This window comes from Macaca thibetana, chromosome 8 (assembly GCF_024542745.1).
Source record: "Macaca thibetana thibetana isolate TM-01 chromosome 8, ASM2454274v1, whole genome shotgun sequence".
NCBI lineage: Eukaryota > Metazoa > Chordata > Mammalia > Primates > Cercopithecidae > Macaca > Macaca thibetana.
In genome coordinates, this window is record NC_065585.1 from 115700866 (window position 1) to 115714487 (window position 13622).

General features: G+C 44.1%; 2 protein-coding genes across 6 annotated transcripts in view; both read left to right on the forward strand.

Moving 5' to 3' along the window:
• The window catches only part of CCDC25 (coiled-coil domain containing 25), a 614024-nt gene that overhangs the window by 506178 nt on the left and 94224 nt on the right, over positions 1-13622 (forward strand). The gene's annotated exons all lie outside the window — the stretch shown is intronic.
• Positions 1-13622, forward strand: part of LOC126961761 (lymphokine-activated killer T-cell-originated protein kinase) — a 394985-nt gene that overhangs the window by 148001 nt on the left and 233362 nt on the right. The window contains exon 1 of one of the 5 annotated variants that reach the window (XM_050802450.1): positions 8671-9034. The exons of 3 other annotated variants lie outside the window; for them this stretch is intronic. The gene's annotated coding sequence lies outside the window, so the exon portion shown is untranslated. Of the gene's footprint in view, positions 1-8670; positions 9035-13622 lie in introns of those variants that run through there. One more of the 5 variants, XM_050802449.1, reaches the window with a different exon arrangement.

Genomic DNA, 13622 nt, shown 5'->3' on the forward strand with positions numbered 1-13622 from the left:
GCCACCACACCCAGCCTTCCTTGCTCTTCATTGTTCAAAGATTATGCATCTTTTGTCATGTCTCTACTCATCCTATCCTCTTGCCTGGTGAGCCCTGCCCTACCCTTGTGCCCACGAATCGGGATCATCATGCAAACTTGTCATTCTTCAAGACCCAAGTCAATGAAATCTTGCAGGACACCCCCAGCACAGTCAGGCTCACTATCATCCATTATCTCTTTGACACATTGTATTACCTCTATTTGCTAAGTAGTCTGAATGCTCCCTGAAAGCAGGGTTTTGTTTTTATTTTTTCTTAGTCTTTTCATTTTTTTTTAACATTCAACACTTGGCTCAGGTTCATTTTTTCAAGAAATAAATAAGAGAATGAGGGAGGGAATTGAATGAGTTTTCCCACTTTTGAAGTTTTCATGAGCATCCCTTAAAATGCAATCTCTCCTCCCACACACAGGGAAGAGACTCATCAAAGTCCTCCTAGCTCAGGCTTACAATTTAAAAAAACAAACATGTAAGTCTCATTCACCATAGCAGCTATTTAATGAGCTATATGCCTAGCTTGGGACTGTTCTCTGATTGAGGGCTGCTAAATTTATGCTGAGAATATTAATAGGTGCATGAAGGGGCATAGGTATTAAGGCCTTAGGAGGCCTTTCCCTTCTGATATCCACCTACCCCTTTGTTGTGCCTGAGGAACAGGTTTCTTTTGGTTTGCTTTTTTGTTTTTCACAGGGTCTCATTCTATCACCCAAGGTGAAGTGCAATGGTACAGTCATAGCTCACAGTAGCCTCAAACTCCCTGGCTCAAACAGTCCTCCCACCTCAGCCTTCCAAGCAGCTGGGGCTACAAGCATACGCCATCATGCCTGGCTATTTTATTTTTTTGTAGAGACAGGGTCTCACCATGTTGCCCAGGCTGATCTTGAACTCCTGGCCTCAAGCGATCCTCCTGCCTTGGCCTACCAAGGCTCTGGGACTGCAAGCATGAGTCACCATGCTCAGCTAATTGCTTTTTCTAATTTTTCTCCTTTTTTTTTTTTTTTTTTTTTTGGAGAGACAGGATCTGGCTATGTTGCCTAGGCTCATCTCTAATTCCTGGCCTCAAGTAATCCTCCCACCCACCCTCCCAAACTGCTGGGATTACAGGCATGAGCCACTCTGCCTGGCCAATTTTTTTTTTTTTTTAATTAAAACAAACAAACAAACAAACAGTGTGTCATGTTGCTGAAAAAGCTCTGGGCTTGTTCTCATGCCTTAGCTTCATGTGTTCTAAAGCGACCAACTTCTCCATTTAACTATCTTCCTTGAGGAAAGGGTCTGAACCAATGATTTTCAGATGTCCTGAGAACATCCGGCTTATTTTTCTTCACCCAGTATGTTTATGCTGCTGTTGCCTTAGTGGCAGGATAATTTCAAACAGCATCCAGTGTGCAGGAGGATTTACATTCCCTCTAAGTTCCTGGCCCCCCTTTACATTCTAGGTGGGTACTTAGTACTTAAAGTATAAACCACCAAAAATTATTTCCTATTAATCACTGTATTGATTCACCCTAACATGTTGAGAATCAAGACAATTTTTTTTTTTCTGATGGAGTTAAAAAGCAAAGAATATTGTGGAACAAAAACAATGACTGGGTACTGAGATTGTGGCCAGATGTCAGGGTCAGCCCAGAAATCTTACACAATCACAGAGGATGGAAAACTCATCTTCCTTAGGCATTAAGTAGGCGTCTTCCCTTAGGGAGGGTTTGAGTTCCCTGCCACATCTTCCCAGTTCACTGGACCACAATGGAGGCAGGAACTCATCAATTACAGGCGACTCGGATCCCAGCACATTTTCCAAAGCACTTCTTGTTTTTCAAGCCCCATGTTCCCAGAACCAGCTAATTTCACTTCTTATTGGGAGGTAGGAAAAGTCAGAAAACTGCAAATGAAAACCTTTAGCCATTGAGGATGAACAAAGCTGGTGGAGACCAGCCCTCCCAAGGTGACTGTGCAAAGGGTTCTTCCCTGCAAGCACCCACCTTGCTCCACAGCTGCAGCTGCACCTCTCCCAGATGCCAGAGTTTGGACTCGGAGCTCCTCATCCCTTGGAATGACCTGGGTGATAGGAGCATCTGTTATACTATCTGTAGGTGACTTTTGCTGGGCTGCTGAATGGGAGCTTGTCACCAGAACGACCAAGCCATGATCAGAAGCCTAGAACTTTCACCCCTACCCCTCATTCTCCAGGGAGGGAAGAGGGTCTAGCGATTGAGTTAATAATCAATCATGCCTTTGTGATGAAGCCTCCATTAACATCCCTAAAAGATAGAGTTCAGGGAAATTCTCGGTTGGTGAATGCATCCACGTGCCAGGACGGTAGTACACTCTAACTCTATGAGGACCTATGCTGGGGGGACTCTTCTAGACCTTGCCCTATGCTGTACCTCTTCATCTGACTGAAATATCCTCAGTAATAAATTGACAACAGTAAGTAAACTGTCTTCCTGGGTTCTGGTTGCTGCTCTAGCAAACCATTGAACCCCAGGTGGGGTTCATGGGAAGCTCCAGTTTGTAGCCAAATCAGACAGAAGTTGTGGGTAACCTGGGGACTTACTACTTGTGATTGGCATCTGAAGTGGGGGCTAGTGTTTGGGACTGAGCCCTTAACCTGTGAGGTCTGTGGTAATTCTGCTCTGTGTCAGAATTGAATTGAATTGTATGACACCCAGCTGGTGTGGGAGAAGTGGCTGGCATGGGAAAAAGTGTGCACATCTGGTCACAGAAGTGTTGAGTGTGAGTGTAGAGAAAAACTGTTTTTCCACTATGCACCTGCCCATTGCCAGGCGGGAGACTGGGACTGGGGGTGCTGGGTTCATGTTAGATTCAAGGACACCCATTGTAGCTGTGATCTACAGATTGGGAGACCACCACTGCCACTGCAGGTGTCTTTCAAGACCCATGAAGTAAGTGACTAGATACTGGAATGTGGTTGCTGAAACCCTCAAACCACCCCCCCAACCCCGCTCTGCCCCCACCGAGCTGTACTTGCCAGGGGAAACAGGCAAGGGGCAGGCAGGGGATTCCATCTCATTTCTGCCTTCCAGGTTGCACCAGGTACATCTTATTGACAAGATCAAATTCATAAACGGAACCTGTTTGCTGTGTCCCTATGTGGGTGACAGACCTTCCTGGGCTCACCTTCCATCACACTTTTTTTCTTCTCCCTTTGCTTTTTTTTTTAAATTTAAATTTTTAACTTTTTAGGGGTACACAGTAGGTGTATATATTTATGGAGTACATGTCCCTTTGCTTTTAAAAAGCTCTTCCCCTGTGGACTTAACACTGCAGAAAAGTACCCAAAACAAAATGTCCAGCACAATGATTTATCAAAATGATGTGTCGCATCACCCAGGTGGGGAGCTAGAATGTCAGCACCCCAGGAGCCCCTCTCTTTCTCCTCCTGATCCTTCCTATTTTCTTCCTCCAAAGTGATCATGAACCTGATTTTGATGGTAGTCACTTTGGTGGTGTTACCTTGTAATGTTTTTCTCGGTTAAGCATGCACTCCTAAATACTATGGCTTTGTTTTGCCTGTTTTGAGCTTCATATGAATAGCATTATGCAATCGTGTATTCGTTTGCATTTAGCTTCTTTGCTGAACATTTCGAGGTTAATCCAAGTCTGTTGCTCGTTGGCCTCATCTGAGGACCTAATGGCTTTGGGACACCTGAGAAGCACCCTAGGGATGTGTTAAGTTGATTGGTTGGATATACAGATGTAACAAGACAAAACCTTAACGTTTCGATATTTTTCCTCTTCTTTCCTAAAAGTTCACACCTAACCAATTGAAGTAGTGTCGTTGTCTGGGGTAAATACCAGAGGTTCCTCATTTTACGCAAGGAAATGGAGTATGTGGACACACAAGAAGTGGCTTTAGGAGTAGAGATTTAATAGGCAAAAGAAAGAGAAAGGAGAACAGCTCTCTCTCCTGCAAGAAAGAGGGGCAACCCAGTGGGACTTCTGTCCCTTGGTGGAGCACACAGGGTTTTATAGACAGGCTTGAGGCAGTGTCTGATTTACATACGGCCCAAGATTGGTTGGACCAGGTGGGACGTTTACATAGCTGGCCACCTACCCTAATCTTTTATTATGCAAATGTGGTTTCTACTTGGCCAGTGTGTGTTGCCTGCTCCTTACTGTGCACATGGTTGACAGGGAAAGGGATAGATGGAACCGCCATGTTGAACATGCCTAGCCCCAGGCAGCCTTTTCCTACTGGCACAGCTGACAGCATTCACAGCTGGAAGCTTGCATGTCTATGTCCGCAGATTGATTTTACAGGCTGCTCTTTGTTAGAAGAGAAGATGATTTGCGGGCTGCTTTTCATTAAAAGGAAACCTTACTGAGGACTTCCTTACCCTCACTATCTGCCTAATTTCTTCTTAACTCCTATATCACAATCGGCAGCAATTTACTTAGCTTTGAAGTAATTAGAATGCAATAGCAGTAAAAAAGAGAGAAAAGGGCCGGGCGCGGTGGCTCAAGCCTGTAATCCCAGCACTTTGGGAGGCCCAGAGGGGCGGATCACGAGGTCAGGAGATCGAGACCATCCTGGCTAACACAGTGAAACCCTGTCTCTACTAAAAAAAAGTACAAAAAACTAGCCGGGCGACTTGGCGGGCGCCTGTAGTCCCAGCTACTCGGGAGGCTGAGGCAGGAGAATGGCGTAAACCCGGGAGGCGGAGCTTGCAGTGAGCTGAGATCCGGCCACTGCACTCCAGCCTGGGCGACAGAGCCAGACTCCGTCTCAAAAAAAAAAAAAAAAAAAAAAAAGAGAAAAAAAAGTTAACTTTCTTTTTCATTTTCAAACTAGGCCCTTGAAAATCAAAAGGTGAGGTCCTGCATGGACCAGAAGTTAGAGTTTATGCCGTAAAAAGATGACAGTGCCGATGTTTCTTTGGGCTCAGGCAGCCAAATGTCAGAGTTGTGGGCTCTTTTGCTAAACCAAGGAAACCAGGTCACTTATACACTGAAATAAATAATGATCTGGGTTGCAAGCTGTTTTCCATGACAACTGACTAGTATACAAGATTTTGAGTTCATGGTTACATTTCACAAATGATAACACTGCACTTGTGAAGTTCAGATGTTTCTACGGCTCATCTCTGGAGGTAGTTTTATGGTTGCAAGATGGGGAACAGGATGGTTATGAGTAAGGCTTTACACCAGGGCCTTTGCTCTGGTGCATGCTTTTGGCCTCATTTTACATCTGCGTCGATCTCCCTGGAGTTTCTTTTCACTAGCAATGGTTAATTATGAAGCTTTCAGGCTCTGGCTTTAGGCAGGATTTTATTAGCCAGTAAGAGTAGAAAATCGGCTTGTAAAAATGTAGGACTTCATAAAAAGTATAGAACACTACAGATCCTTAAAGAAAAGGTGATGAGGTCTATAATATAATGCCTGCACAAGAAAATTAGAATAAGAGTTGAGAGAAGGAGAGCTGAGACACTATGCTTCTGTGCTTGAAAGAGGGTGACCAAAAATGGAAAGGCCCCAGAGGTGGAGGGGTGTATGTGTGTGTGCACACATGTGTAATGTGGAAGAGATTTTAAGCACATTTGTTAAAGAGGAAGTCTTTAAAGAGGGCAACATGGTTTCGAATTGAGGTTCTACCAATTGCTAAAGCCTGTGACTTTAGGCAAATTAACCTTTCTGTGCCTCAGTTTCCTCATTTGAAAAATGGAGTTTACAATCATAGTAACCTACATCATAGAGTTCTGAAGATTAAATGAGCTAATGCATGAAACAAGACCTGACATACAATAAATACTAAATACGTGTTTGCTATTATTGTTATTGTTTGATGTTGAAGAAAAATGACTATTAGAGGGGGTGAAAGTAAAGACTTAGGAGAGGAGGAGTGATTTGGTTAAGTTTCCTTAGCCCCCATCCCCTGCCTCCTCCTGAGATGGGAAGGAAGCTTAGGGATGCTGAAAGATTGGACTTTGAAGGGTAGAAGTACGTGCTCTATAAATGTGTTTTTTTTAACTGATGAAGGACAACTTTATTATCTACACTTAAAGGCTGATGAAAAACCATTACTTATCCTATTAAAGAAAATCTAATATTTCAGTTGAAAATATAGTAACTATACTCATGAAATATTAATTAAGTTGTCTAAAACACAACTTGAAAGCATCTAGCATGCATGATTAATTTCAGTATAGTGAATTCAAAATCAAGTATACATGTTACATACATCAAAGCTAGATTACAAATTATCATCATCATCACCTTCTTCATGTTTTCTTTTCATTGGCGGTAGTTTGTGATGACACCATATTAGTGTAATAAGAATGTCTCTGGACCATTCGTGGAGGATTAACCAGAACATTCTGAATTGCTGGTGTTACAGGAATTAATGCTTCACAGGGCAATGTGAAGCAGACATCTGCACTGTAAACCTTTGCCTTGTGAGGGACATTTGAGTCTTTACACAAACATGGTTTCAAGTCCTTGCCACAAACATGGTTTGTGGGGGTGGTATGCCCAGTGTGTGAGCACCTGGTGGGCTAGTAACTGACCCAACATTTAACCTGGGTGAGACAGAAATAATGCAGGGTGTTCACAGGAGAATAAAAACTCCAAACAGAAGTTTCCCTTGAGTAGGGGCTATGGGCTGATGAACCCCTGAAAAACAGGGTGTGGACCAAGCTAGCTAAGACCAACTAGACGCAGTGCACTGGATTTGACCTAGGTTTCACCTAGGACCTCATTATATGCTCATTAACACACTAAATCACACCCACCAGTGCAGTGACAGTTCTGGGAACACCCATATTGGTGTAAAAATGAGTGGCACCACAGTTCAAGAAATCTCCATCTTGTTCCAAGAATTTTTATCAATATTCCACCCCTTGGTTAAAGAAACCTCTATAGAGAGAAACCGCAAACCCCACTGTGTGATTCTCTTTAGTACACCCACAATCCCTGTTTTTAAGTGTGTACTTTTTCCCTTTGCAATAAATCTCCATACTTTCACCATTTTCCAACTCATCTTTGAATTCATTCTCAAGACGGTGTCAAGAGCGGGGTTCAGGGCCCACCGGCATTTGAGGACCTCCCCTGGCCCACTGATATCATGGGGACTGTTATTCTTCCCTCAGAAGTTGATGCCTTTTTCTCTAAAGACTTAAGCCTGTATGTATGAGACAGGAGTTTGACAGGACTGATTTCACAAGATAGAGGTCACAAAGACCCCTACTGATAAAACAGACGCAGTAAAGAGGGCGGCCCAAACCCACCAAAACCAAGAGGGCACCCCATGGGGAGCCACTCAGCGTTTCCTTTCCTGGTATACCAGGGTTGGAAAAACCACTCCAGGCAAATAACCTGGATAAAGATTGCAACGGAAATCCATTAGTGGATGACCTCTGGTCATCCTCACTTCTCATTGTAGGATAATTATAATGATTTAGCTGCCGAAAGACACTCCCCTGAGTGCCATGACAGTTTACAAATGCTATGGCAACCCGGGAAGTTATTGCCCTCTCTGGTCTAAAAGGAGGAGGAACCCTCAGTTCCAGAAAATCCCCAGGGCCTTCTTGTAAAACTCATGAATAATCCACCCTCTATTTAGCATATAATCAAGAAATAACCATAAAAATAGCCAACCTGCAACACTCCAGGCTGCTCTGCTTATGGAGTAGCCACCCCTTTATTCCTTTACTTTCTTAATTAAATTTGCTCTCATTTTACTCTAAGGGCCTGCTCTCAATTCCTTCCTACTCCAAGTCAGGTAGCCTCTGTGGCTGTACCCTAGTTTTGGGGTTTTCCCTGCAACATATAGTTTGGAGCTGTTAAGCAATATCTATTGGGTGGCAATCTAGGGCTTGAATAGGGCTTGATCAATGGTGAAGGGGTTTGATTTCTTTGCCTTGCAATATCTAATAAAAATCTCTTGGGGTGGAGAGGTATAAAAGCTGGTCGGCGCACACTGCATTGCAATTGCACATCAGTAGCTTTCTTAGCATGGCTTGAATAAATTTTTGCATCATCTAGAACTGTGGTCACATAGGGGAAGGTAAACTCCAACATGTGATTTGTACCTCTTGGCTCATATTCTTTGATCTCCTCGATCCTCAGGACCTGCGCCATCCTTGGTGGATGCCTCAGGGCACATCTTCCACGTGTCCTGGGGAGAAGCCTTCTCACCAGGCGGTGATCAGACTTGTGGGGCTTTGCCACCTACATTAATGGATTCCAGTCGCGATCTTGATGCAAGTTCTTTGCTTGGTGTGGTTTTTCCAACCCTTGGTGTACCTTAAAACAGAAATGAGCGGCCCCACAAGGGGTACCCCCTGCCCGGAGCACTGGGCCCCCTGGTCTGCCCCATGGCCCATCCCCTTCTGGGGAGCAGATGTTCCTAAATAATCGTTGAATAAAGAATATTGAACTGAATGTGGCAATTACATGAGTTAGCAACATTTCTAAATAACTTTTTTTTCTCGGCTAAAGATGATTGTTTCTTAAGCCACACATTTGTCCTGATAGTGTTTCAAGGCCTCATAAACCTAAAATAAAATTGACATCATAATCACGACACACTCAGCACGGATATGAGCGTTTGGAGAGCGCTTCAGCCTTCAGCACAGGCACGTGTGTTCTATTCATGGGTCCGTGCTCCTCGGAAGGGCTGATGGTTCCTGTAAATGTTTGTGTTCCCCGCGCCTTTCCTTCCTTCCCTTGTCTTTGGCGCCTGCGGTCATTGGGAGGCTTGGGAGAGGGAGTAGGAATGGCGAATCGGCGGGGCATGTCCTTCACGCCGCCCCGTAGCTCCGGCTGCTGGCGCTGGCGCTGGCGCAGCGCGCGACGTTTTGAAAGCCAGGAGGTCTCGAATCGCAACGGCCACTGCCGCTGTCGGGCGTACGTGTTGGTGCTAGAGGCAGATACAGGGTCTCTCGCTGGGGGCTTCTCGGGACCAATTTTGAAGAGGTACTTGGCCACGACTTCTCTTCACCTCCGACCTTTCCTTCCCGGGGCTGAGACTCTGGTAAGGGGAAATTTTTTGCGAGCCCTGGCGGGGGCCGAGCCCGGAGCCGAGGCCTCTGCTGGGGCTTTCGTGACAGGGTAGGATCTGGTTATAGCCGAAGAAGGATTTTGGCAGCCAGCCCCTTGTGAGTCCCTGGATCGGGGTAGACAGTCTGACCTCCACTCCCGAACCCTGCTGAGCGTGTGAGATGCAGAGGAGCTGAGAGTCATGCGGTCCACACTTGCCCTTTGCTTTCCCTTGGACGTTCTACATCTACTTTCTCTTTTCTCCTTTACTTTTTCCTCTCATTCTTTTATTTTTCCGTTTTCTGCTGCCCGTCCGCGCCTTAGCTTTGTCAGTAGTATCCAGGTTTTTGTCAAGTCCCGGGATCCCAGGCTTAGGTCCCAAAGGTCACTGACGTTTTGACCTGATAGATCTGTAGATCAGCTTGCTTGAGTGCTGCTCACCTTAATGCTGCTTCTTTTTTTTTTTGTTTCTTTTTTGAGACGGAGTCTCGCTTTGTCGCCCAGGCTGGAGTGCAGTGGCCGGATCTCAGCTCACTGCAAGCTCCGCCGCCCGGGTTTACGCCATTCTCCTGCCTCAGCCTCCCGAGTAGCTGGGACTACAGGCGCCCGCCACCTCGCCCGGCTAGTTTTTTGTATTTTTTAGTAGAGACGGGGTTTCACCGTGTTAGCCAGGATGGTCTTGATCTCCTGACCTCGTGATCCGCCCGTCTCGGCTTCCCAAAGTGCTGGGGTTACAGGCTTGAGCCACCGCGCCCGGCCAATGCTGCTGCTTAAACAGTACTTGATTGTTAAAAATATCTTAAGTAATCCACAGAGTATGAGATTCTGCTCACGGTCATCCTGCTGCCATTTCTAATATATCTTCATCTAAATATTCACTGTTTTTTTTAGCTGTCATCTTCATGAGAACCTTGTGATTTAGAATTAGTATGGTTATTTAACAATTAATGTTAAGAATGCATATACAATACATACATAATCTGAGGCAGAGTTTGGGCTACTGGCCAAAAGCCATCTGTCAGTAGTTAATGCCTAAACCTGAGTGTGCAGTCGGGAAAAAAGTGGCCCTCAGACAACTGTGAAATGGATAGGACATGGTATATTGAGGTGCACATAGCTTGGAGTAGAAGGTGGGACTCAGTCCTAAGAGAATATAATGAAATGTTAAGACTTCTGTTTAAACCTAGTTGTTTTTAGAGATAGGTTTTCTTTTTTTAAAACATGCTGCTTCCGAATATCAAATCCTCCGCAGACTGAGCGGGAAAAGGCAGTGAGACTTATAAGGCTCATTATAAGATTTCCAGGACACTATGCGCCCGGGTTTTCTGCATCCTACTTTGTTGGCACCTCCTTGGTTGCTTTGTTTTTCCTTTCTCATGCTTGGATGCCCTAGGGCTCACCCCTCTTCTCTCTACGGTTTACTCCCTAGATGATCTTACCTAGTCTCTTGGCTTTAATAACGTCTGCGTGCTGCCATCCCACAAACTTAAATCTTCAGCTTGCATTCTAGACCCGTATCCACCCACCTATTTGACTCCTCTCCACAAAACTCTCCAACAGCTTTCTGTCTCTCAGTACAAGCTGAAATCTTGACTGTGACTACAGTTGAGTAGAAGTCAGAGTCCTGTGGCTACAATGCTCTACTTGACTTGCCACTTCCTACCCCCAGCCTCCCTGACTTTGTCTCTTTCTCCCCCTTGCTAGCTTGCCTCTTCGTGAAGATTTCTGCCTCAGGTCTTTGTATTTCTTGTCCTCTTTCTGGAAGACTTCCACTAGATATTTGCTTGGCCCTGCTCCCTCACTTCCTTCAAATGAGTTTCTCAAGGAGACCTTTCTTGACCACTTTAAACTCAAATATTAAGCCCCTTCCCAAGGCCTTCTGCTCCCTTCACTGATATATATTTCCCCTGAAATAGTGTACGTTTATCTTCATACTTGTTTGGGTCTAGTTTGCTGCTCTGTTTCCAAAGTGTAGAACAGTGCACTGTTAGAGCACATAGTATGTGCTCAGTGTGTGCATATTGATTGAGTGAATGAAGAGTAGCTTCACACAGGTAGATAGAAATCTTAGAGAAAGCTGGGTGCGGTGGCTCATGCCTATAATCCCAGCACTTTGGGAGGCTGAGGCAGGTGGATCACCTAAGGGTCAGGCGTTTGAGACCAGCCTGATCAACATGGTGAAACCCCGTCTCTACTAAATACAAAAAATTAGCTGGGCATGGTGGTACATGCCTGTAATCCCAGCTACTTGAGAGGCTAAAGCAGGAGAATTGCTTGAACCTGGGAGGCAGAGGTTGCAGTGAGCCGAGATTGCACCATTTCACTCCAGCCTGGGCAACAAGAGTGAAACTGTCTCCAAAAAAAAAAAAAAAAAAAAAGTCTTAGAAGATCTTTGAGGTGCCACATCACAGCGTCCTGTGGGGAAAGATAACACAGATGGAAGAAGGGGAGTCAGAATGACATGGGGAAATTATTTCCGAATAGAAATACCTCCTGCAACCACTCTGCTAAATAGTTTATCCTTCCCCAAAGTTCTGAAACTGGTTTCAGAAATTCTGCTGTCCTGCCTTCAAGTTAAATGCATCACTTCATAAAATTATTATATTCTTGACAAATACATGTAAAGGGGCTCTTCAGTGTTCTCAGTACAGGTAAATCTAAAGACAATAGTGATTGTAGCTACATTTTAAACAAGATGAACAAACTTGTCATTAATAGACAGTTAAAGCTAGGCCTTCGAGATGATTTTCTTCCCCTTACTACGCAGTTTTTAAAGATGCTATTATTAAGGGCTCCATAAAAAATTTAAGCAAATCCCCCTTCTTCCCAACTTTTTATATAGATAAATGAGCTTATAGACATGTAGGAACAGTTTTGCTTTATAATAAATAAATCTAATAGGAAACCTGATTTTTTAAAAAGAAATATAATTTTTAAAATAAAAAAATTCTTAAATATGTTATAGAAGGAAGAAACACATTGAGTTGCTTTGTTTATATATGTGGTATGTACATTTTCTTTTCTTTCGTTCTTTTTTTTTTTTGAGATGGAATCTCGCTCTGTTGCCCAGGCTGGAGTGCAGTGGCGTGATCTTGGCAAACTGCAACCTCCACCTTCCAGGTTCAAGCGATTCTCCTGCCTCAGCCTCCCAAGTAGCTGGGATGACAGGTACAGGCCACCATGCCCGGCTAATTTTTTTGTATTTTTAGTAGAGACGAGGTTTCGCCATGTTGGCTAGGCTGGTTTCGAACTCCTGACCTCAACTGATCCGCCTGCCTTGGCCTCCCAAAGTGCTGGGATTACAGGTGTGAGCCACCATACCCGGCCTCATTTTATTTTCACAGACAATTTTTATAACCATTTATTGAGATAATTGATGTATCATAAAAATGCATCTTTTGAAAGTGTAAAATTCAGTAGTTTCTAGTATACTCAGAGATTAATATATCAAACCATTATCTGGTTTTAGAACCTTTTCATCACCCCAGAAAGAATCCCCATACCCACTGGCAGTCATTCCACATTCTTTGTCTCCCCGCCCCTAGCAACTATTCAGCTATTTTTGGTCTCCATGATTTGCCTGTTCTGGACATTTCCTAAAAATGGGATCATTGGATGGGCACGGTGGCTTATGCCTGTAATCCCAGCACTTTGGGAGGCCCAGGTGGGTGGATCACAAGGTCAGGAGTTCAAGACCAGCCTGGCCAATATGGTGAAACTCCATCTCTACCAAAAATATAAAAATTAGCCAGGCGTGGTGGTGGGTGCCGGTAGTCCCAGATACTCAGGAGGCTGAGGCAGGAGAATCGCTTGAACCTGGGAGGCAGAGGTTGCAGCGAGTCTAGATCACGCCACTGCACTACAGTCTGGGTGACAGAGCCAGACTCGGTCTCAAGAAAAAAATGGTATCATCATATATGTAGCCTTTATGTGTCTGGCTTCTTTAGTATAATGTTTTCAAGGTTCATTCTTGTATATATTGGCACTTTATTCCTTTTTATGACTGAATATTCCATTGTATAGCTGTGTCACATATTTTGTTTATCCATTCATCATCTGATGGAGAGTTCTGTTGTTTCTGCCTTTTGACTGTTATGAAAAATGCTGCTTGCACAGTTTCCTTAAAGGATATAAGAGACCTGTTAACAACTACTCCTGGGAAGTGTGAGAGGGAGACATACTGATTACCTTGTTGTACTAGGTGATTTTTTTTTTTTTTTTTAGCTAAGTGCATATATTACTTTATAATTAAAAATACCCAATCACTAATATTATGACAGGGGTAAGTAATTATACTTTTTGGTTTTAGTTTCCTCATTTTAAGTAAAATTGGACGAAATGTTTGTTGAGGTCTTTTTTAGTTCTCAAATTTTGTTTGTGATAAAATGAGTGATAATGTTATAGGCATTTTTTTTTTTGTTTGTGTTTTTTTTTTTTTGGTGAGACAGAGTTTCACTCTTATTGCCCAGGCTGGAATGCAATGGCACGAACTCGGCTCACCGCAACCCCTGCCTCCCGGGTTCAAGCGATTCTCTCCTGCCTCAGCCTCCCGAGCAGCTGGGATTACAGGCATGCGCCACCAC